Genomic DNA, 26,331 nt, shown 5'->3' with positions numbered 1-26,331 from the left:
CCCTCCTTTCTTCCTCTACTTCTGCCACCTCTTCCCCTCTATGAGAGCATCTATGATCCTGGCAGGAAGTCACTACCTCGGGAAGACACAGTCCAGAGACTCTCTTGCCTTTGAAGGAGGCCCCTCCTCCTGATGGGGCAGGGCTGGGAGCCCTCCTGTTCCTGGTATATGTTCCCTTTTCCACTTCTGACCTCTACAACTGGAAAACCCAGAATCCACCATTCTCTGAGAAGCCCTGATTTCCCTGATAGAGTTGATCTTTAGGACTCATCTACCGACCTGGGATGATGGTCAGCAGTTGTTATTGACCCTGTTCACCACTGAGGAGCAGGACAGAATTAGGTTTGAGGCTAGAAAGGTTTTATGGGGGGGTGGTCAGAGGAGAAGGCCCACGAATTGCTGAAGCAAGAGTTTCCCTTGGAGGGGTCTGAATGGGATCCAAATTCTTCAGGGGGGAAACAGGCTTTGATCACTTTTCACCAGAACTTGTTGAACAAGATTCGAGCAGCAACTTGGAAACCTATAAATTTGTCAAAAACCACTGAAGTGACACAGGGACCAGAAGAGTTCCCTGTTGTATTCCTGGAGAGATTCAGAGAGGCCTTCCAGGTTTATAGCCCATTCGACCCCTCTGTTCCAGAGAATAATAGAGCTGTAAATTGGCTAATGTTACCCAGTCTGAACCTGATATTAGGGGATTACAAAGTTTACAAATTACAAAAATTGGAGGGATTCCCAGGAATGAAAGTGTCTCAGCTGTTAGAAGTAGCTCAAAGGTGTTTGATAATAGGGATTCAGAAAAGCAAAAATTGGCCACAGCTATGGTAGAAAGATCAGCCAAGGAACAAGCAAAGATCTTGGTAGCAGCCATCAGAGGGGACTCCACAGGACCCAACCCCAGGAAGGCCGAAGGGCGGGTGCCTAGAAAGCCAGGAGAATGCCTGCCATTGGGCAGAAATCAATGTGCCTATTGTAAGGAGGAAGGGCACTGGAGAAATGAATGCCCCACAGACCCTCTGCCAAGGTACTGTCCCTCCCCACATCTGAGGGAAAGGAAGATTTGGATTGAGGTCAGGGCTCCTTCACTCTTGGTCCCCGGGAGCCCATGGAAAATGTTGAAGTAGGGGCCAGTGGGTCTGTTTCCTGGTGGACACTGATGCCCAGAGGTCAGTGTTTAAAAATCCCCTGGGAAAGTTTTCATCACAAACGGTTCCCGTTCAGGGGATCACAGGAGCAGTCCAAAACTGCCTGCCCACTCATGAGTGAGCAACTGGTGAGCCTGCGATCAAAACAAGTCACTCATTCTTTTCTGATAATACCAGACTGCCCATTCCCCTTGCTGGGGTGAGACCTCCTTCATAAGCTAAAGGCCACCATTTCTTTCATTCTGACCAAGGCCCAGATGTCACTCCCTTCATACCAACTGTCTTTGACCACCACTCTGTCCCAGGAGTATCCCCTGGGGGGGGCAGGGGGGAAGAACCAGAGGAAACAAGCCCTGGGGGCTTATGGGACAGACTTCAAGCAGAGTTCTGGAAGGTGTGGGTGGAAATTAACCCACTGGGCTTGGCTGCCCACTGTGCTCCAGTGATAGTTGAGCTCTTGTCAACAGCCACGCCTGTGTGAGTTCGACAATACCCCATCTCTCAGAAGGCCAGACGGGGGATAGCCCCTCATATTAAGAGGTTGCTGGACTTTGGGATATTAACTTTCTGCAAGTCTCCATGGAACGCCCCATTCCTGTTGGTACAGAAACCAGGGATATCACATTACGGCTGGCTCAGGACTTGAGAGAAGTTAACTAGTGAGTAGTAACTCTGCAACCTACTGTCCAAAACCCATATACCCTCCTGAGTTTGCTGTCTCCTGAGCACAAAATATATACTGTGCTAGATTTAAAGAATGCTTTTTTCAGTGTGTCCTTTGACCCAGCTAGCCAGCCTATCTTCACTTTCAAGTGAATTTAATAGACAACCCTCTTGGCTGAGGCAGATGCCACCCTCTTCACAGATAGCAGCATGGTGGTAAGTGGGGTGCAGAAGGCAGGGGCTGCAGTGACTACAGTTGATCAAGTAATTTGGACCCAGCCTCTTCCCGAAGGGACCTTGGCCCAAAAGGCAGAACTGATCACCTTGAGATGGGGAAAGGAAAAGAAGACAAATGTATACACTGACAGTAGGTATGCCTTTGCTACTCTACATGTCCACGTGAGCATCTACAAGGAGAGAGGGCTTCTGAAAGACTGTCAAAAACAAAGAAGAGATATTGTCTCTCCTAGAAGTGGCATGGCTTTCCAAGAAGGTGGTCTTCATTTTTGTTTGGGGTCACCAAAAGGACAATACACCTGAGGCTCAGGGAAATCAACTTGCAGATCACACAGCCAGAGAGGCAGCCCTGAAGCCAGCTGAACCTTTCATCATCCTGCCTACCATGAGTCCTCCTCCCCTTTGCTCCCAACTAGCCCACCTATAATGAAGAGGAAGATAAAGAAGCAAGCCAGCTGCAAGCAAAGAAAGATCCCCAAGGCTGGTGAAAATATCCAGATGGTTGCATCTACCTCCCCCAGGTATTAGGATGACAGCTCATCCAGCAGTTGGATGCAGCCATGTACCTGGGAGGTTCCAAGATGTCCGAGCTTCTAGCTCCAAGATACTGTTTTTCAAAGCTGCAGGAGCTGGACCACCAGGCCTTTCTTAGGTGCCCAACCCGTGTACAACTAAATCCCTGCCAGGGCCCATCTGCACCCCTTGAGGTCAGATTCTGGGGTAGGAATCCTGGAGAACAATGGGAAGTGGTTTTCATGGAGATCAAACCACCAGCGGGTGGCTATCACTACCTCCTGGTTTTCATAGATACCTTCTCAGGTTGGACAGAGGTCTATGCTACTTGGTGGGAGACTGCCACTACGGTGGCAAAGAAACTTCTTTAGGAATTAATTCCCAGATTCGGACTACCGGTGTCCATTGGATCTGACAATGGCCCCACCTTTGTAACCTCTGTAACTCAGTCAGCAGGGCACTGGGTATAAATTGGAAACTCCACTGTGCCTACTGACCCCAAAGCTCAGGACAAATGGAATGGATAAATCAGACCCTAAAATCTACTCTGACCAAATTGATGTTGAAAACTGATGAAGGGTGGGTCAGCCTGCTGTCTCTGGCTATCCTTAGAGTTAGGTGGATCCCTTGTAAAGCAGGTTTTACTCCTTATAAAATTATGTTTGAGAGGCAGGTCTGCAGATACTTTAGCAGCATTGCGAGTAGCACGGAATGCACCGAATCGCTGCAGACAGGCAGGTCTGCGGATGTCGTATCAACAGTGTGAGTTGCATGGAACATGCCGAATTAGCCTGTGCCCGGGCAGCAATCCACTGGACACCCCCCAACACCCCACTCCTCTGTACAGCCACCTGGTTCCACACTACAAAGACACAGAGGACACCAGGCCATCAGACCACTGTGCTGGGTAAGTTGGAGTCATCTTCACCTCCCATCAGGACTGGGACTATCTTCAGGGGAAGGGCAGCTGGAACCTGCAATACACCTCTGCAGAGTTCAACCTTACAGGAGGACAGGGAGCTCAACTTGGGACTTGCAGCCAGAAAACTGCCTGAATCTCACAGGTCTGCGACTAGCTTGCTGAGACTCATTGACTTATATCTGCACACTGCTACCCACGTTGTCTCTTGTGACAGCAGAGACATACCCTGAAAGAGGCCCTTCATCATCATCGTTATTTTTTATTCCCAAAATTAGTTTGTTTTTTTTCTTTTTTCTTTTCTTTCACTCCTCTTATATTTAATTTTTTCCCTACTCTTTGCAAATATTTGTTTTTCTCTCCTTTTTTTCCTTCTCTTTTCTTCTTTCTTTTCTCTTTCCTTTCTCTCTCTCTCACACTCACTCTCTTGCTCTCCCACATTGTTCATCTTCCCTTTTTGTCCCTGTTTTGGTCCTCATTCTGAGTCTTTCTTTATTTTCCTATTATTCTCTTTTTTTCCTTCTCACCTGTGTCCTCTGACCACACTGCTAACCTTCCCCCATCCTCCTTTCCATCTCTCCCTCCCTCCCCAACCCCTTCTAACTCCCCATCCCAAAAGGTAAAGTCGTTTTATTGAAGAGCGTATTTACTATATGTTGGGTTGGTCCTCGATCTTAATTTAATTCACACAGCTAAAGGTGATGGATTAATAACTACCACAAAATGTCATTTTCAAAGATGTACTTGATGCAATGGTGTTGCTGATTGTATCACTTGGGCTAAGGTGTTGGACTTGATCTAGTCAATGAACCTTCCTAGTATAAGGAAAATGAGATAGCCTTAGAGTCATTAGAGATTCAAAACTTAAAGACCAGCTACATCTGGAAGACACCTCTGAGAAGCAATCATTCCATAAGGGTTCTAATTACAAGCAACAAAGATACCTACAATAAGCAATTTCAAACTATCAACCCAGGAGTTAAACCAAGGACAGTACCAAAAACAAAAATGAGAAGATATTTAAGCAAGGCACAAACTCAGACTTCCACCCCACCAAGGGTAAATAAATCCTGGGGAAAATGAGATGGAAAAGTCCCATAACCAACCACCTGGATACCCTGAACTGATAGCACAGGAAGTAACAAAACAGATGAATGAGGCTCTAGAAAAATTCAAAAAAGAAATAATCTCCCAGATATCCACAGAGATGGTGAGGAGAGTGAAAGACATGATTAGAGGATCTAGAACAGAAACAGATAAAAAAATAGATGAGCTCAGAAACATGCTGGAAGCTATGAATACCCAGCACAAGAAAGAAATGGAAACCATGATCACCCAACATAAGAAAGAAATGGAATCCATGAAACAGATTCAAACAGATATTCAGGAGATCAAAAACTCAATCGAAAGTATCCACAGCAGATTAAGGGAATCTGAAGATATAATATCAGATATAGAAGACAGGATTGCAGTTAGAGACCATGAAAATAGAGATTTCTTAAAAATAGTAAGGGACCAGGAGTAATCAATCCAACAACTGCTAGACGATGCAAAGAAGAATGACATAAGACTGATAGGAGTCCATGCAAAACCAGGAGAAAGCACAATTGACATAAAAAAACTGTTCACAGAAGTAATAGTGGAAAACTTCCCAGACAGAGGTAGAGAACTGGACATACAGATAAGTGAGGCATATAGAACTTCAACTAGCCATGATCAAAAAAAATCTACATCTAGACATATAATAGTCAAGATCCTAGAAACCCAACAGAAAAACAAAATCCTACAAGCAGTTAGAGAAAAGAAACAAATCACCTACAAAGGAAAGCCCATCAGAATCACAGCAGACTTCTCAACACAAACCCTCAAATCAAGGAGAGCCTGGAGTGAAGTATTTCAAGCCCAAAAGAAAATAACTTCCAACCTAGACTGTTGTATCCTGCAAAATTATCTTTCAAAATTGATGGGGAAATCAGATACTTCCACAACAAAGAACACCTGAGAAATTTCATGAACACCAAACCAGCACTACAAGCAATTCTAAACAATATCCTAGAAAAAAGCAATGAAGGTCACAACTCCATGAGGCCCAACAGAGGGAAGCCACCAGGCAAGGTAAGACACTAAAGGGAAAGGGGGAAAAAATAAGAAATAAAAGAGCCAACAAAAGTAAAACATCATGACAAGGATAAATCAATATTTATCAATTATAACCATCAATGTTAATGTCCTCAATTCACCAATCAAAAGAAATAGACTGGCAGAATGGATTAAAAAGGAAAATGCAACAATATGCTGTATACAAGGAACACACCTAACTCAAAAAGAAACTCATAGACTGAAAATAAAAGAATGGAAAACAGTTCTCCATGCCACAGGAACCCAGGAGAAATCAGGGGTAGCAATCTTATTTGCAGACAAAGTAGATTTCAAGCCAAAACTAATTAAGAGAGTCAAAGATGGTCACTACATCCTTGTGAAGGGAATAATCCAAGAGGAAGAGATGACAATCCTAAATATATATGTACCAAATACAAATGGCCCCAAACTATACAAAACAAATATTAATAGACATGAAAAACCAAATAAACACTAACACAATTGTACTGGGGGACCTCAATACCCCACTATCACAGACAGATCATCTAGACAAAAAGTTAACAAGGAAATTCTACAACTGAACCAAGCTATTGAACAAATGGACTTAATAGATGTTTACAGAGTGTTCCACCCCACAAAATTGGAATACACATTCTTTTCAGCTGCACATGGGTCATTCTCCAGAATAGACCACATGCTAGCTCATAGGACATATCTAAGTAAATGTAAAAGAACTGAAGTTACCCCCTGTATATTATCAGACCATAGTGCAATAAAATTGGAAATCAATAACATAAGAAACCACAAAACCCCAACAAACACATGGAAACTGAATAACACCCTCTTGAACAAACAATGGGTCACAGAAGTAATTAAAGAAGAAATTAAACAGTTTCTCCAAGTAAATGAAAATGCCAGTACAACATACAGGAATCTATGGGACACAATGAAAGCAGTCCTACGCAGGAAATTCATAGCAGTGAATGCCCATATTAGGAAAACAGAGAAAACTCAGATAAATAACCTAATGCAGAACCTCAAGCTCCTAGAAAAAGAAGAGCATAATGAATCCAAAGTTCATACAAGAGAGGAAACTATAAAGATTAGGGCAGAAATCAATGCAATGGAGACTAAGAGAGCAATACAAAAAATCAATGAATCAAAGAGTTGGTTTTTTGAAAGAATAAATAAAATCGATAAACCTTTAGTCAACCTAATCAAAAAAAGGAAAGAAAAGGCACAAATACACGCAGTTAAGAATGAAAAAGGTGAAGTCACAACAGATCCAACAGAAATCCAGAGGATCATCAATACCTACTTCTAGAACCTCTACTCCAATAAAATGGAAAACACAGAAGAAATGGGCAGATTCCTAGATACATATGAATTGCCAAAGTTAAATGAAGAAGATATAGAAATTCTAAACACCCCAATTACAATGAGTGAAATTGAAAATGTAATAAAATATTTACCAACAAAGAAAAGCCCAGGTCCAGATGGCTTCACTGCTGAATTTTACAAGACATTTAAAGAAGAACTAATGCCTTTACTCTTTAAACTCATCAAGGAAATTGAAAGGGAAGCAATACTTCCAAATTAATTCCTGGAAGCAAGTGTTACTTTGATTCCAAAACCAGGGAAAGACCCAACCCAAAAAGAGAACTACAGGCCAATCTCCCTAATGAACATAGATGCAAAAATCCTCAACAAGATACTGGCAAACAGAATACAGAGGGTCATCAAGAAGATCATACACCTTGACCAAGTTGGATTTATCCCAGGGATGTAAGGATGGTTCAACATTTGTAAATCAATAAATGTAATACACCATATTAACAGAGTCGAGGACAAAAACCATATGATCATCTCAATTGATGCAGAAAAAGCATTCGACAAAATCCAGCACCCATTCATGATAAAAGCCCTACAGAAAATTGGAATTGAAGGTCTTTATCTTAACTTGATTAAGGCTATCTATGAAAAACCAACAGCCAACATCATAATAAATGGTCGAAACCTGAAAACTTTCATGCTAAAATCAGGAACAAGACAAGGATGCCCACTATCACCATTCCTGTCCAATATAGTTCTGGAAACATTAGCCACAGCAATTAGAAAAGAGAAAGAAATAACAGAAATAAAGATAGGAAAGGAAGAAGTTAAACTGTCATTTGCTGACGATATGATACTTTACATAGAAGACCCAAAAACTCCGCCAAAAGACTTCTAGACTTTATTCACAGATTCAGTAGAGTAGCTGGATACAAGGTCAACACTCAAAAAACAATAGCCTTCTTGTACACAAATAACAGACTCACTGAGAGAGAAATTAGGGAAACAATTCCTTTTACAATAGCATCCAAAAGAATGAAATATCTAGGAATCAATCTAACAAAGGAAGCAAAAGACCTCCACACTGAAAACTACAGCACTCTGAAAAAAGAGATTGAAGAGGATACAAGAAAATGGAAGGACATCCCTTGCTCCTGGGTAGGAAGAACCAATATGGTGAAAATGGCCATACTTCCAAAACTACTATATAGATTCAATGCAATGCCAATTGAAATTCCAACAATATACTTCACAGAACTAGAGAAAACAATCCAAAAATTCATTTGGAACCATAAAAGACCTGGAATAGCTAAAGCAATTCTAAGCAACAGAGACATGGCTGGGGGTATCACAATCCCCAACTTGAAACTATACTACAAAGCTACTGTGATAAAATCAGCATGGTACTGGCAAAGGAACAGGCCCAAGGATCAGTGGAATAGATTAGAAGATGCAGAAACAACTCCAGACATGCTCAGCCACCTCATCTTTGACAAAGGAGCCAACCACCATCATTGGAGGAAAGGTAGCCTATTTAATAAATGGTGTTGGTAAAACTGGATTTCAACCTGCCAAAGATTAAAATTAGACCCATATCTATTACCATGCACTAAACTAAGATTGAAGTGGATTAAAGATATAAATATTAAGACAGAAACACTAAACTTGCTGGAAGATAAGTTAGGTAGAACTCTTGAAGACATTGGGATAGGAAAAGACTTCATGAACAAAACCTCAGCAGCACGGGAACTAGCAGAAAGAATCAACAACTGGGATCTCACCTTATTAAAAAGCTTCTGCAGTGCAAAAGAAACCACCAACAGAGCTAACAGACAACCTACAATATGGGAAAAAATTTTTAGCAGCTGTACCCCAGACAAAAGACTACTATCTAGAATATATAAAGAATTGAAAAAAAATCACACACCCCAAATTCAAAGACCCAATTCAAAAATGGGCATCTGAAATGAACAGACATTTCTCAGACAAAGAAGTCAAAGCAGCAAATAAATATATGAGAAAATGTTCAACATCACTGGTCATTCGAGAGATGCAGATGAAAACAACACTGAGATTCCACCTCATCCCAGAAAGAATGGCTGCTATCGAGAAATCAACCAATAACAAATGCTGGCGGGGGTGTGGGGAGAAAGGAACCCTTCTCCATTGTTGGTGGGAGTGCAGACTGGTGCAACCACTGTGGAAATCAGTATGGAGATACCTCAAAGAACTAGGACTAGAGGTCCCATTTGACCCAGATATTCCCCTGCTGGGGATCTTCCCAAAAGAATTAAAAGAATCATATCACAGTGATATATGTGCATCCATGTTCATAGCAGCACAGTTTGTAATAGCGAAATCTTAGAAGCAGCCCAAGTGCCCATCAACTGGAAACTGGATAAAGAAAATGTGGTTTTTTAATAAAATGGAGTACTACTCAGCCATAAAGAACGAAAAACTAGAGTCATTTATAGCTAAATGGATGCATATTGAGGCCATACTCTTAAGTGAAATAAACAGGACACACGTGTAAATACTGAATTGTTTCTCTAGTGTGAGAAACTGATAGTGTAAACAAGGGTTAAAATGATTAAAATGAATAATTGATAATTTGAAATAGGAAAAAATGTCCAAAGATGAAGGAGTGAATGGAGTGGAAGGGGAAAGGAAAAGAGGGAAAGGAAAAACTATGAGGAAAGAAAAAAAATGGAAATGAAATCTATGTAAATAGGGAAGGGTGGAGGAGGTGAAGGGTGCACAGGTAATGGGGAAAAAAAATAAAAACCAAGACATAGCATGTACAGGTACAAACACCCAATGATAAATGTAAATGAATTGTATACCTAAAATGTACCAATAAAAGAACTAAAAAAAACATTATGTTTGAAAGACCCCTTCTCCTGCTCCCCAAGGTCAAAAGTGAGGTGCTAGAACTTCTAACCAGTCCCTGTTAAGGTATCTCCAGTCTCTCCAACAGGTACAGAAAACTGTTCACTCCCAGGTATGAGCTACTCATCCCTTGCCAGCTCTACATCATGCCACCCATTCCAGCCTGGGGATACTGTCTTCATCAAGGCTTTTCGGAATGAAGGACTGACTCTAGCCTGGAAGGGACCCTACATGGTCATCCTCATGATGCCCTCAGCTCTCAAGGTTGTTGGAATCTCCATGTGGGTTCACCATTCACATGTCAATCAGGTGAAACAATGGACTGCTGAGCTGGGACCTGGTCCTTTAAAGCTAAGGCTAGTCCTATCATGAGTGTGATGCTTGTCCTTATTGTCTTTGGGCTGATGAGGTTGAACTCTGGAGAGATGCGGCAAGGAGAGTTGTACTCCTTTCTCCTTACCTCCTTTAGCTCAGGAGAAATTCTAGGTAATGTCACTTTTGGTACCATCCTCCCCTGGCAACCTCTCAGGTTGCCCAAGGTTGATCTCTGTAAATTAGGAGAGACTGGGAAAGCTGCTATGATCAGTTCATAAACCTGGGAACTTTTATGTGTGACTTCTACGTGTGTCCAGGATTCAATCTATTTGGACAGCAGGGTTGTGGGTCCCCAGTTGATTTCTACTGCCCTAACTGGGGCTGTGTAAAGATTATTTCCCACAGTGGGCGACCAAATGTCACTAATGATATCATAGTTTGGAAAAGTGGGTGCCAAGTACGATTTGTATGATTCTGATACAAAGACCCCAGGACTCTAAATGGGCCACAGGATGGAATTGAGAATTCTGCTTCTGGCTCTCCAGAGGACTAATTCCTGACCCAGGGGAAATCATTACCTTTCAGACCCAGTTGCTCAGCTGGGCACCAAGACAGCCAATAGGACCCTTAATGAAAGTAAAGGACCCCTTACTTGAGCCTCACCCTGTTATCCCTCCCTGGGAGCATCCACTCTTAGCTACCAATAAAGCAGACCCCTCCCACATTCTGCCTCCCTCCCTATTCTCCATGTTGGGAGCCGTCCACACTATGTTAAACCTAACTCAACCCGACCTCACTCAGCACCAGAGTATTCTTTTTTTTTTTTTTTTTTTTTTTTGGTACTGGGGATCAAACTCAGGACCTTGCACTTGTGAGGCAGGCAGCAGAACCACTGAGGTAAATCCCCGGCCAACCAGACCTTGCTCAGGACTAAAAGCAAAGCAAGTTGGCTCTGTCTAAAAGCAAAGCCTCCTTATTATATGGGTATGCAAGCCTTGGGCCCAATCAAAGCCTCAAGTACTGCCTTAGCATGCATCTCTATGAAGCCCCTCTTGACAATTGGTAAGGTTTATGGAAATGTAACCTGTCTGGCAACTTTTTTTTGTACCAGGGATCGAACTCTAGTCCTTGTGCTTGCATAGCAGGTGGTGAAACCACTGAGCTAAATCCCTGGCCCCTATATGGCAACTTCTTATGATATGTGTAACTCCCCTTTCCATGCTGTCTATAGCCAAACCATGACTCTGGAGACCTTGAAGGCTTATTTTGCCCCAAACAGCACTTGGCTAGCTTGTACCTTGGGACTCACTAGGTGTGTTAAAACTCCTGAGGGAGATAGTAGACCTGAATTCTTGTGCATCTTGGTCTGAGTTCTCTCTCAAATTTATGTGTATGGAGGACTTCAGGGACGGGATTTCATAGCACCCCCAGGACTACTGTATAGAAACAAGTGAGCAACCCCCATAGTCATCCCAATTTTGTTGGGATTGGGGGTAGCTGGCTCAGCAGCACTTGGAACTGCCATATTGGCTAGAAGAGAACTTGGACTCTCAGCTTTAGCAGAACAGGTAGACACTGATCTAGGAAGCCTGCAATATGCTGTTGAGACTCTGCACTCCCAAGTAGAGTCACTAGGTGAGATGGTCCTCCAGAATCAAAGGGGGCTTGATTTAGTGCTCTTGTCACAAGGAGGATTATGTATTGCTCTAGGGGAGGCATGTTGTTTCTATGCCAACAAGTCTAGTGTAAGCCACAATACCCGTCAAAAGGTCAAGGAAACTCTAGATAGGGATGGGGGGCGGTGGTTAGCTCAATGGTGCCACCACCTGCCTTGCAAGCACAAGGTCCCAAGTTCGATCCCTGGTACCAAAAAAGAAAAAAAGGAAAATCTAGATAAATATCAGAAGGAGAGGGAAAATAAAAACTCATGGTATCATAACCTGTTCAGTTGGAGCCCTTGGGTAAATACCCTCATCACCAGACTGGCTGGTCCCCTCATCCTGCTTTTTCTCAGACTCTTGATCGGCTCCTGTATTCTTCATTGGATAATCAACTTTGTAAATCAGCACATATTCTCTGTTAAACGGATGTATATGAGATCCTACTACAGTCCCTTGTATAAGCCTCTGCCCAATCAAGAGGCTCTATTTGAGTCAATTTTTTGACATCATGCTTAGAGGAGTTGGGAATGTGATAGCCAACCTGACTCCATCTTAAGCCTCAACACCATTTTGTACCTGTGCTTGGAGAAAGGACCCAAAAACCCTGCATCCTGTTTGGCAGTAAGCTTGCTGCAGTTGCAGGATGTACTGTAGTTCACCTAGTGTGTGAAACTTCTTTGTGTGCCCCCCACACACAATAACCTAGCATGAAAGCAGGATTTAAAAAGAGAAATCAAACTGCTTCCTGTTGCTGAGAGAACTTTCTGGTCACTAGCCCCCCCTCAGCCACTGACTTTAATAAACAGACTCAAATCTGGCACAGAGTGTGGCGTATCTCCATTGTTCTAACTCACTTGGGTATAAGGACAGAAGGATTTTGTCCTACAGTCTAGTTTTTTCCATTCAGTGATTGGCCTGGCTCTCCTCCCAGGAATCTATTTTCTCACCCAGAAAGGGCAAGAGACAGGGTCTTTTGATGGAGTAGGATTCTACCTTTCTTGGTTGCCCACTTCTGCTGAGGCCTCCAAAGGTCTCTAGGTTGCTGATGCCTTCGATGTCTGGTGAGGTCTCTAGGCTGCTGTGCAATAAAGTCCCTTGGTTCATTGTCTGGTGAGGTCTCCTGAGGTTTGGTAAAGTTCTTTAGGCTGGCTCACCAGATGTTACATTTGAATGAGCCAAAAATAGTCCAGGTTCTTGTGCACTATGAGGAAAGAATTGTCAAGTGTACACCTCCTAGTATGTAGTAAGTAGCTACAATTGTTAAAGATCACTCAGTTTCTTTGTTTTTAACTGTACTACATCTTTTTCCCCCCACAGATTTGGGTAACTTTATTTGCATTTTATGGTGATTTCTTAAAGCCTATATCCAATGAAACCATTTAAAAAGCTCTAGGAGGAATGGAAATTCAGGTGTCTATGACAGTTTTCTTTTTTTTTAAAAAAAGCTCATATTTCTGAATGAGCAAGATTCACTTTTGTAGGTAGAGGACTTGCTTCTTCATGATCTTCAGTTTTAGATCTAATAACCACAAGAGAAGATGCTGGGTATCTGCTTAGCTTCTGTTCATCTATAAACTCCATGTCATCATAGATACTCAGTTCCTCAGAAGGAATGTACTGCTCCACAGCTGTAGCAACAGCTGCGCAACAAATCCAGAGCAATACTATCACTGAGAGGATGAGAGTGATGCTTAGAATCCACCCAGAGTTCACAGAGGGGCATCTTAAAAATCCATCACTTTTTCCATCTTCAAGATAGTTCCTGTGTGCTTGTAAGCTTCTCATTTGCAGATCTGAGGACATTTTGCTTAGAGACGATTCTCTCAAATGTGTAGGCCCCTGTTCCAACTGTGGTACATATTGAATTTCTGGCTTAGGCTGGAATATGACTATTTTTCCATCATCGGCTTGGAGATGGAAAGTCCAGGAAGAGGTGATGAAGCTCTGTGCAGACCCCGTCATGTTGCTCCAGAAGGACTGCACCAGTGACAGAGGGAAGAGCAGATACATTTTTGGCATCAGGGACATGAGTTGTTCTTGTCTCAATTCAGCAAATGGCAGCTGACTCTGGTAACCAAGATGGCAAGCATGTTGCTCACCAGATTGAGAATAAGCTTCTGTACATGCAGATTCACATTCCAATTTGGTCCAGTTTAAGTCAATTCCATCATCCACAAACTGACAAATTGAAAACAGCCTGCAACCTCTCTGACATGTGTACAACTCCTTTTCCTTGGGGTAGGTGTGCAAGGGCTAGGTCAGCTGACAGGCCCAGTGGAAGGATGTCGTATCACCCAAGAACAAGTCAAATGCTTTGGCTGAGCCAGTCCCCAAGCCTCTGGCCAGGGACATGGTCAAAAGTAGCAGTAGTGGGAGCCCCAGCTTCCCGGACACAGAGGTTCCTCTTCAGTGCTGCCATCTTGTTCCCTCTGTCACCACAGCTCAGCTTGTTCCTGTTTTCTTTTCATGTTTTACCTCCTTCCTGTTTGGTGTTCTCCAACCAGTAATCTCGGTGGGACCTCCAAAATGATATAGGTGGAACAGATGTAACTCCCAAACCTATTAGATATCCAAAACACAAGTTCATGTTTTCTAAAATAGAAGAATGAATTCTAGGAACAATGGAGATTAAGAGTAGGAAAAATTTATTGAGAGAAAGAAAGCTTCTGTCTAAGAGAGACAGAAGGGGGACTGGAAAATGGGTTGCCCCTCTAACTACTACATCTTGTGAGAAGTGCAAATGAGACCTATTTTTTAAGGCAAGGGCAGAATGTCCTTGAGCCCTCTAGGTGACTCAGAAATCATCAGTGTTTTCTTCTTGATTTCAGAAGGGAAGGCCCTCACCTCACTTCACCTCACCTTATCTCAGATTTCACAGGCCAGAGAGCAGAGCCAGGGGATGTGGCCACTTGGAGACTTGGGAGTGGCACTATTCCTGTCCTTTAAAGCCATGGGGTGGAACTCTTGCCCTAGTGGCTCTCAGGGACACAGCATCTAACAAAGAGAATGGTTCTTTTTTGAGATAGAGTCTTTCTAAATCACTACATTGCCCAGGTTGGGCTCAAACTTGTTATCCTCCTGTCTCAGCCTTCCAGAATGCTAAGATTACAAAAGTGCACACCATGGCTGGCCAAAAGGTTGATTCTTTAGTCTTAATAGGTACTGATATTTGGAAACCTTCCTAAGGTTTGAACTTGGGTATTGGGACCTGTTGTCTCTTTTGATCATTCTAGTTTGGGATGAGAATATCTATCCTATGTCCTATCATTGTATTATCTGGTTTCACAGGTTCACAGCTGCCTTAGGCTGTCTCATGTCTCACCCATAATCTGATTTAGATAATATTTAGATGAGACTTTAGATCTTAGAGTTGATGCTGAAATGATTAAGACTTTGGTGGCTGTTGGAAAGGAATGAATGTTTTCCCATGAGAAGGACATGAGCTATCCTAACTGGGTTAGAGGGGCCAAGGCCGGACTATTATGAATGGAATGCTTATGTGCTATCTCCCCGCAAATTCATATGTTGAAGCTCTGTCCCCTAATATGAATGCATTTGGAGGGTGAGGCCTTTGAGAAGTCATTAGGTTAGATAAGGTCATGAGGGTATAGCCCCATTATGGGACTAGTATCTTTATTAGAAGGGGAAAGACTAGGCTTCACACTGTGTGGGCACATTGAGAAGACAGCTGTCTCCAAGCCAGGGAGAGGGCCCTCCCCAGCAAGCAACTCTGTCAGCAACTTGATTTTGCAGTCTCCAGAACTGTGAGAAATGAGAAATAAACAAATATTTGTTGTTTAAGCCATTAAGTCTATCAATATTTTGTTATGGCAGCCTGAGGTGACAAATACATTGACCCATCAATTAAGAGTACATCACTTAATTTTCACAAATTCTTGAATTTTCCAGTTTTCCTTCTGTTATTGGTTTCTAATTTCATTTCCTTGTGGTTAAAGAGGACATGGATAACATTGATCTTTTAAAACATATGGAGACTGATGTGACCTAACATATGGTCTGTCCTAGAGGGTGTGCCATGTACACTTGAGAAAAATGTGTATTCTGGTTTTTTTTGTTTGTTTGTTTTTTTGGTACCGGGGTTTGAACTCGGGACCTTGCACTTGCGAGGCAGGCACTGGAACCACTGAGCTAAATCCCTGGCTCTGTATTCTGTTCTTGTTGGCTAATGTTCTATGTATGTCTGCTATATTTAGTTGGCTTATTGTGTTGAGTCTTCTATTTTCTTACTTGCTTTCTGTCTGGTTGTTCTATCCATTATTGAGAGTAGGGTATTGAAGTCTCTAACTATTATTGTAGAATATCTATTTCTATATTTACTTCTGTCAATTTTGGATTCATAGTTTGTCAACTTTTGATTCATATTTTTATTTTGAGAGCCTGTAATTAATTGTGATCCTTCTGCCTCAGCCTCTGATTAAATCAGAATTTTGGAGGGTGAGGCCCAAGTATTGGCACTATTTTTTTAAATTCCCAGTGATTCTAATGGACAGCTTTGAAAAAAACTGGGTTAGATGGTCTACATCACATTTATTTTCAGGAATCCCTCCCCATAACAAACACTCCTGGGCATCTCCTGCCTGATACATAAAATTCTTTTGTCTGTGGGTAAAGCTAAGACTTTTCTTCTTTTTTTCTTTTTCTGGTACTGGAGATCAAACTCGGGTCTTTGTGCTTGCGTAGCAGGCAGTGAAACCACTGAGCTAAATCCCCGGCCCAAGACTTTTTGTCCTTAACTGGAGATGAAAGCCTTACAATGACTGATTGAAATATCAAACTGACTGAAAGTCATCTGCTGAAGATAATCCATCAGTCAACAAGTGTAAGTTATTATTATCAGACACAAGTGATTATTATCAGACAGGGTCTCCTTTTGAGAACCAGCAGATAACTAGTGACCAATTGCCCATTTGGGAGATGGGGAGAGACAGACACAAGGGACCATGGTCACTTTTTTGGGAGGTTGAAAAAAGTTAATCCTGTTTACCTTTAATTACTCTATGAAAAAAAATAGGAGTTAGGAGGAATTTAAGGCCAGAACATTTGTGCACTTGCCTAGTTTATTGAAACATGGCCACTCAGACATATGGTTCCCATCAACTGTATTTTTGTAGGGTTCTTGACTCCCCTCCCCCTTTTTTAACTACACTGACTTCACTACAAAGGAACTTCACTCACATGGGCTCTAATTGAGGCATGACCAACGCTTCACTCAAGGAAGAACTCCTTCGGGTCCCTGTCTCTGCAAAAATAGCAACAAATACAAGTGACTGGATGGATAGTTAGGTAGATAGATGTTATATAGACATGTAGATGATAGATAGATGGTAGCTAGGCAAAGCTTCACACTCAATCATGATTTTGGGTTACTCTATGGAGGAAGAGAGGTGTGGGAGTGGGAGTGGAAAAAATTGAATGTTTCATTTCTTTTTGAACCCTGGAAACAGACAGATCAAAATATTAACACTTGTTCATTCTGAATTGGCATTTTTTGGTGATATTACTCTTTTCACTTGTCTTTATGCTTTTTGGTGTCTTTAAAAATTATCAGTAATACCTACATAGGTATATGAATAATACATAAATATACATGTACAAAGAAATTCTGAGGAGCGGTCTTACAGGGTGTTTCATGTTAATAATTTTACCATGAAATAAAATGAGCATAGAATATTTGAAAAAAACACTAAAATATGAAGACACAAACTATTATTTTCCATAAAATCATTACATTTTGATGTCTTCATATATCCAAGCCTTTTTTCCATACATTAAGTAACTGAATAATTGATTTCAAGTTCTGAGAGTTTCTGATTACAAAAATATTACTATTCATACCCAGCATGGTAGTACATACTGTAATCCCAGCACTTCGGGAAGCTGAGGCAGGACAAACACGAGTTCAAGACCAATCCAGGCAACTTCATGACCTAGTGAAATCCTGTCTCAAAATAAAAAAATAATAAAGGGCTAATACTTAGCTCAGTGCTTAGCTTAGTTCTGGGTTTAATTCCCAGTCACACACATAATGATGATAGTAATAATAATAGCAATACTGTTCATTGTAAAATGCAGAGAATGGTAAAGAGAGATAAATTATCTACCGTTTTACTACCTGCAGTGCCCCACCATGGTTCATGATAACAATTAAATCTGATTCTGGCTAAGAAGAGATCATGCTATGGCTTAAATGTGTCCCCTTGAAAATTCAGGTGTTGCCATGTATTTAAGGTATTCAGGCCGAGCAATCTCCCTTGAGAATGTGATGAGGGTAACTTAGCAACTTAGTGAGACCCTGCCTCAAAATAAAAAGTAAGGAAATGGCTGGGGGTGTAGCTCAGTGTAATGGCACTGGGTTCAGTCCCCAGCATATACTTCATGTTCTGTATGTTTTGGGTTTTTTTTTTGGTACTGGGGATCAAACTCGGGTCCCTGTGCTTGTGGGGCAGGCGGCAGCACCACTGAGCTAAATCCCTGGTCCATGTATGTATTTTTACCACAGTAAAAAAGTGAAAATCTCCCCTGGTGATTCTAACGTGCAGCTTCGTTGAGAATCACCTTCCACTAGCTGAGCTGGTGTTGGGAGGGAAGGTCCCCACCCTCTAGCTGGAGTTGGCTCCCTACTCCCCTGGAATGCTCAGCTGGGATTTGTTCTTGTTGCAACTTTTGTTGCTACTGGGGAGTAAAGCAGATGATTATTTTCTTTAAGATTTTGCCTGTCTCCTCCCCAGGGTTGGTTCTGAAAACTGTCTGCATGCCCTCTTGTAGCAGTCCTGCATCTAGCAGCAACATTTCAGCATAGGTGGCTGAAGGACAAACTCTGCCAGAAGGGGTTTTACCCTCCGGTCCCTACTGATAGGCATGGCTGGAGCTGTCTCTCTCCTTTCTCTTTCCTCACAGTTATACAGGCTTCATGGATTCAGTCCCTGAATCTGACTCATGCAGGCATAAATCACGCAGGAATAACCAGCCAGTTAATGTCAAATAAGGATGACCATATGTCCATGGGGATGGCCAGTTCTTTTATCTTCTCCAGTGAAATGACATGCTTATCTTGTTAGTACATTAGTGGACATTAGCAGAGGTCACCCCCTCTTTTGAAAGTATATGCAGTTGACTCAGCCCCTGTCCCACATGCAGGGGGAAGTCCAAATACTCTGTCCAAGGTTTCTGAACATCCCATGGCCGAGGTGTTTCCCCTCCTACCTGGCTTGGGGTATCTGAATCTCCCTCAATGGTTCCTCATTTACAAACACATTTTACACAATCTCTCTTTGCTCCATTTTTTCACTGACTCAGAATACAGACTCAGTCTCTTTCCACTGAGCTCACTTCACCCTTACCATCTGGAAAACAAAACCAAGTCACTTACAAAAGGCATTTCTTTACACAGCAACTTTCTTTTATGAATAAGGATGATGATTAGGTCATATATCATGCCAAAACAAAAATCTCACATTGAGTATTAGTTGTTTCTGTCCTTAAAAGTCCTCCAGGAAGTCCTAGCCAGAACAATGAGCCAAGAGAAAGAAAGGGCATCTAATCTGAGAAGGAAGTTACACTACCTCTGTTTACAGATGACATAATCTTATATATAAAAATACCTAAATGCTTCATTAAAAAAACTGTTAGAATTGATATATAAATTCAATAGAGTTGCAGGATAGAAGATCAACTAGGGTTTCTATATGTTAATAATGAATTAGCCAAAACTCAGGAAAAGCAATTCCATTTTCTTTTTTCTTTCTTCCTCTCTTTCTTCCTTCCTTTCTTTCTTCTTCTTTTTTTTTTGAGACTAGTTCTCTCTATGTAGCCCAGGCTGGCCTTGAACTCACAGCAATCCTCCTGCCTCAGCCTCCCAAGTGCTGGGATTACAGGCCTGCGCCACTAAACCCAGCAGCAATCCCATTTTTCAGAGCTTCCAAAACAAAAACAAAAACAAAATCTGGGAATAAATTTAACCAAGGAAGTGAAAGATATCTACAATGAAAACTATAGAACACTAATAAAAGAATTAAAGAGAATACAAAAAACAGAAAGATATTCCATGTTCATGGATTAGAAGAAATAATATTGTTAAAATGTCCATACTACCCAAAGTGATCTACAGATTCAGTGCAATCCCTATTAAAATACCAATGGTATTCTTCATATACACACACAAAAAAATTCTTAAAATCTACATGGAACCATGAAAAACTTCTAATAGTCAAAGCAGTTCTGAACAAAAAGAGCTAAGCTAGAGGCATCACACTATCTTACTCCAAAGCGTACTATGAAGCTCTAGTGACAGAGCACAGTGCTGGCATAAAAATAGACACATAAATCAATGGAACAGAACAGAGAATCCAGAACCCTATGCATTTATAGTCAATTGACTTTTTTTTTTTTTTTACCAAGACACCAAGAACATACATTGATAAAGAACAGACTCTTCAATAAATGGTGTCAAGGGAGCCAGGTGTGGGGGTGCATGCCTGTAATCCCAGCTACTTGGGAGGCTACATCAGAAGGATGAGAAATTTGAACGCAGCCTAGGCAAACCAATGACTTAGGGAAACCCTGCCTTAAAAAAAAATTGAAGGGCTAGGATGTAGCTCAGTGAAAAGGCCCTAGGTTCAATCCCCAGTATCCCACCAAAAGCTGAGGGGTTGGGGATTAGCTCAGTTGGTAGAGTACTTGCCTCCTAGCATGCTGGAGGCCCTGGGTTTGAACCCCAGCACTGAAAAAATAAGTCAAATGATGCTGGGAAAGCTGGATATCCATATACAGAATAAAGAAACTAGACTTCTGTTTTCACCACATAGAGAAATCAACTCAAAATAGATCAAAGACTTAAATGTAAATCCCCTAACTATGAAACTTCTAGAAGAAAACACAGGAAACACTTTAGGGCATTGGTCTGATCAGAGATTATTGTTTTGGACAGGATCCCAAAAGCACAGGAAACAAAAGCAAAAAATGGCAAATGAGAGTACATCAACCTAAAAGCTTTTTCACAGCAAAGGAACAGCAGCATTGAGACAGTCTGCAGAATGGTAATATTTGGAAACTATTCATAGATAAGAAACTCAACCACTTCAACAGCAAAACATCAAATAATCCAGTTAGAAGTGGGCAAATGATCTGAATAAAAATCCCTCAAAAGAAAATATGCAAATTGACAACAAATATATGAAAAAATGCTCTGGGCTGGGCTATCGCTCATTAATAGAGCTGTTGGTTAGCATGTGTGAAGGCCCTGGATTTGATCCCCAATACTAATAAATAAATAAATAAATAAATAAATAAATAAATAAAAGTTCAACATCACTAGTCATCAGGGAAATGGAAATCAAAACCACAATGAGATAACATGTCACTCCAGTTAGAATGGCTATAATCAAGACACAGAAAAATAATAATTGCTAGTGAGAATGTAGGGAAAGAACTCTCATATACTGTAGGTGGGGATGTAAATTAGTATAGCCGTTATGGAAAATGGTACAGAAGTTCCTCAGAAGACTAAAAATAGAATGACTTTATGATTCAGTAATTCCTCTGCTGGATATATAGCCAAGGGATTTAAAATCAATGTGTCTGTTTATTGTGACACAGTTTGTAATAGCTAAAGCTTGGAAACAGCCCAAGTGCCCATCAACTGGAAACTGAATAAAGAAGATGTGGTTTTTTTATAAAATGGAGTACTACTCAGCCATAAAGAACAAGAAACTAGAGTCATTTATAGCTAAATGGATGCATATTGAGGCCATACTCTTAAGTGAAATAAATAAGACACACTTGTGTAACTACTGAATAGTTTCTCTAGTGTGAGAAACTGAGAGTGTAAATAAGGACTAAAAGGATTAATAACTAATAATTGATACTTTGAAACAGGAAAAGGTCCAAAGGGATAGGGGTGGTTGGAGGAGATGGGGAAAGGAAAGAATGGAAAGGAAAAATTATGAGAAAAGAAAAACATGGAAACGAAATCTATGTAAACAGGAAAGGGTGGAGGGGTGAAGGGTGCACAAGTAATGGGGAAAAAATAAGAACCAAGATCCATCATGTACAGGTACAAGCACCCAATGATAAATGTAAACGTATTGTATACCTAAAATGTACCAATAAAAGAATTTAAGCAAAAAATAGGTAAATAAATAAAATCAATGTGTCAAAGAGACATCTGCATTCCTATGTTTACTGTAGCATTATTCACAATAGATATTTGAGGTGATGGATATGCCAATCAGCCCTATCTGATCTGTCATGATTTGGGTCTTAAATGTCCCCTAAGAGTTGGTGTGTAGGAGGTTTGGCCCCTAGCTGATGGTTCTACTGGGGGAGGGAGAATCTTCAGGAGGTGGGACTATGGAAGGAATTGAGGTCATTGGGGGTGTGCCCTTCAAAGGGACCTACTTCTTTTTTCTCTGCTTCCTGGTCTCCATGAGGTGAGCAGCTTTGCTCCACCGTGCACTCCCTACCATGGTGGTCTGGCTCACCATAGTTCCCCAAATAATGGAGCCAACCAACCATAGACTAAAAACCTCAGAAAGTGAGCTAAAACAAACTTTTCCTTCTTAAAAGTTGTTGATCTCAGATATTTTTCACAGCAACAAAAGCTAACACATGATCATTATGCATTGTACACATGTGCTAAAATATCACACCGTACCCCATAAATACATCAAATTATTATACGTCAATTAAAATATTTTTAAAAGTCTTTTGTAATATATGATTCTATTTATATAAAGTCCACAAAGTGGAAAAAACTAATGTAAATGGTTAGAAGTCAGGTTAGTGGTTAGCATGACAGGGGAAACTGAAGAATCCTAAGGGAGTTTCTGGGGTTCTTGTAGAATTCTACTTTTTTTTGGTACCAGGTGTTAGACCCAGTGAGAAAGAACCAACCAGAGACCGATATTAAATCCACACAGGAATTTATTACCGGCCAGGACCTGAGCCAGGACCTGAGCCAGGACCCGAGCCAGGACCTGAGCCAGGACCTGAGCCGAGCATCAGACTCGAGCCCCGACTGGGGGGTGACAAACATGTTTTATACACCTTTAAGGCCAACAGTTTTTAGATCCCCCTATGGGATAGAACTAGCAAAGCAAGCAAAAGGTACAGAAGTGGAAAGTCCTGCTGTTAGAACATTTGTAAAACAATAGTTGATTAAAGAGACTTTCTAAAGGGAGGAGGTTTCTAAGCTTCCTCCTTCTGAGTTCATCTAAAGGGCAGGCAGGTGGGTCAAGCTGCAATATGGAGTCTGTCTTGCTAACTAGGGTCCTTCACCAGGGATGGAAAGAGTTCTACCTTTTGATTAGATGCTAGTTACACAGGCCATTTTGGGACGAGCCACTGAGTTGTGTACCTGTGATTTATGCACTTCCTGCCCTTAAACTGTACTTCAATAAAATCTTACATTAAAAACTAAAGAACAAAGAAGGCTTTGGCACTCTTACACCCAGGCATGTTACTCAACTCTATCTCTCTCCACCTAGACTCTTGCTCCAGAACCATATAAAGCGTTCTCACACCCATCCAGAATCTGTATCCCAGAAGTCAGATGTGGCTAGGATCAGTTGGGGTTTTGACCTGTTTTCAAGAAGGACCAAGAGGGGCCAGGGATTTAGCTCAGTGGTTCCACCGCCTGCCTAGAAAGTGCAGGGTCGCAAGTTCAATCCCTGGTACCAAAAAATAAAAAAAGAAGAAGCACCAAGAGTAGGGCAGATGGGCAAGCACGCTGCTCACGGTGAACCCCGTGCACAGGCTTCTCACAGCCTTTTAAAAAATTCATTAAGTTTATTGGTACATTTTAGGGATACAGTACAGTTACATTCATCATTGGGATCTTGTACCTTTACATGATGTATCTTGGTTCTTATTTTTTCCTCATTTCCCTGCCCTCCCTTCACCCCCTCCACCCTTCCCTATTTACAGAGACTTTGTTTCCATTTTTTCCTTTTCTTATATTTTTTCTTTTCCCTTCTTTCCTTTCCTCTCCCCCTCCCACTTCCCCTGCCCCTTTGAAACTTTTCTTCCAATTTCACAATATCAATTATACATTTTGATCCTTATTTACACTTTCAGTTTTTCACACTAGAGAAACGATTTGGTATTTACACACGTGTGTCCTATTTATTTCACTTAAGAGTATGGCCTCAATGTGCATCCATTTAGCTAGAAATCTCTCTAGTTTCTTATTCTTTATGGCTGAGTAGTACTCCATTTTATAAAAAAATAAACCAACATAAAAAACCCATGTCTTCTTTATCCAGTCTCCAGTTGATGGGCATTTGGGCTGCTTCCAAGCTTTAGCTATTACAAACGCTCACAAGCCTTTCCTCGTATTCCTCCAAGTAGCACTCACACTAGTGAAAACTAGAAAGACTCGTCCAGGTCCCATTCTTCAGTAACCTGCCCTTGTTCCCTCCACTCCTCTGTACCAGCTCATTCTTTGGACTACCCACACTGTCGGAAGAGTGTATATCTCCATTTCCCATGTTCCAGGGAAGCCATGCCAGGAACCTAACGATCCCTGGAATAAAACAATATGGCTTATGGCTGCGGATTTAGCTCAGTGGTGCTGCCGCCTGCCTCGAAAGCTCAAGGTCCTGAGTTTTATCCCCAGTACCGAAAAAAACACCCCAAAAGCCAAAAACCAAAAACCAATATGGCTTACGGGATAGGAAGCAAAACCCAGTCTCAGGACCCTGTTTTCTTTCCCGTGTGAACATCCTTGAAATCTCTATCATGGAAGCAAAAGCTACATCTAAGGCCTGCAGAACAGCTCAGCCTGGGTGCCCTCATTCTGTAGCCCAACCTCTACCTTGAGATGCTTGAGCTCTCTCTCCACTCCAGGGGCCCTCAGGCAGAGATACCTGGCACCTGGTAGCATCTATGGTGCCAGAGGCTGTGGGGACTGCAGCATGGCTACCTTCAAGGCTGAATGCCCCCAGAAGGAGGTGAGGTCAGGTCTTGGGGTAGGGGTGCAGGATTGTCACACATAACTTCTGCAGCTGGATGCTGACCAACAGACTATTGATGGCTCAAACACTCTCATTAAGGGCCAGGCCCTTAGCACTGAGCTGATGTGTGTAGTTGGGGAATGCCACAGCACTTAGCATTGTTATTATGCTTATAGCACCAGAAAGGCTAGACTCTAAGCCTGGACCTCAAGCCTGGTCCAATGTGCACGTCCACATTTTAAGACTTTAGCCCCCACCTGATCCCAGATAGCCTGAGGATCTTGCAGGTTCCCTTGGATCCTGCACTGAGGGAGATGGTGGAATCCATCTGCCCATGAATCAGTCTCATTGCTGCTCTGGCCGCAGGTTGCTGGGTACTGATTCTGCAGCTGTCACCCTCCATGGCCTCGGCCTTCCTGCCCTTGCTTGGCCAGTAGTGTTGTCACCTTGGGAAGGAGCCGTTGTGGACCAACCATGATATATATAGATTGGTGGGGGCCAAACTGCAGGCCCTGCAGTCACAAGGTTGGATGTTTACTTGCTTCAGGAATAGGGAAGTTTTTACAGAAGGCTAAAGGCTTCCTGGCTGGGTGCGATGTAAGCCCATAACCCCAGTGCTCCTGAGGCAAGACAACATCTGCTAAGGACAGCACGGAGAAAGCAAGTACTAGCTATGGGAAAGGATCTTAACTTGTTTCTTTTGTGATGCTAAATTTGTTCCTCATTCTACTATGCTATTCCAGGAAAGTACACTACCCCTCCCCTGTGCTTCTCACTGCCTAATAAAAGTGGGCCAGCCGAAGAGGTCTTACCTTTTGCCCAATCTGAGGTACTGACCTCTGTTTTCCCTGCACCTGCAAATTTGTCTTCGTCTTTCTTTATCCCTTGCCCATACCCCACTGAGCAGGCAACCAGGGTCTGATCAGAGCTCAGTAGGGGATGCTCTTGCTGCTGGCTGAGCTGGGTCTCTGGGCCTGGGGCTCCACTGTCTCCACAGCTATTCTTGCTTGGTTTTAGACCCCTTCCACTTGTCCCCAGAGAATGAAGCTTGTGTCAAGGGAGACAGAAACAGCTCTTTTTTCTCTGGTGAGGGGGCACCCAGGAAGGGTGTTTGAGCTATGCGGGGTTTCCCTGTGACACTATTTTCCTAGTTCTCCACCCACAGTCTTCTTAAATCAAAGCCCTGTACTGGGCTGGGGTAGGGTCAGGTTGAGGACCAGGCTCCAGGTTTCCTAAAAGCACAAAGCTCCATGGGGCCTGCAATGTGGGGAGTGGGTGTGGTCTGAAGTGCATGAGCTTTCCTCCTTCAGGCCGGCATTCTTGGTGCTGCCTTGTTTCTTCTTACCGTGGCTTTTGTCTGGGACTCTAGGGTATCAGGTATCTCTGGACTCTGACTACTAACAAAACCAGCAGACATGGTTTGTAGTGGTTTGAAGCTAGAGACCCCTGTCCGAGGTGGGGGACTTCCTCTCTACCTGCCCCCAACCTCAGTCTTTTGGGTAAAGCTAGCTTTCTTTGTTTGCCTCTCTTCTTCCCATCTTTCCCACTGCTTCCTGCCCATTGATTGGGAAAGGGTTCCTTTCTTC

The 26,331-nt window shown here is 42.2% G+C and overlaps 1 pseudogene; it reads right to left on the bottom strand.

The window, feature by feature from the left end:
• Positions 1-13,220: 13,220 nt before the first annotated feature.
• Positions 13,221-13,815, bottom strand: LOC101702928 (transmembrane protein 59 pseudogene; annotated as a pseudogene).
• Between the last annotated feature and the right edge of the window lie 12,516 nt (positions 13,816-26,331).

Source organism: Heterocephalus glaber, unplaced genomic scaffold, assembly GCF_053883595.1.
Source record: "Heterocephalus glaber isolate CG9 unplaced genomic scaffold, H.glaber_assembly_v1.0 deba00001504, whole genome shotgun sequence".
Lineage (NCBI taxonomy): Eukaryota > Metazoa > Chordata > Mammalia > Rodentia > Bathyergidae > Heterocephalus > Heterocephalus glaber.
This window is presented reverse-complemented; position numbering and strand designations above follow the sequence as displayed.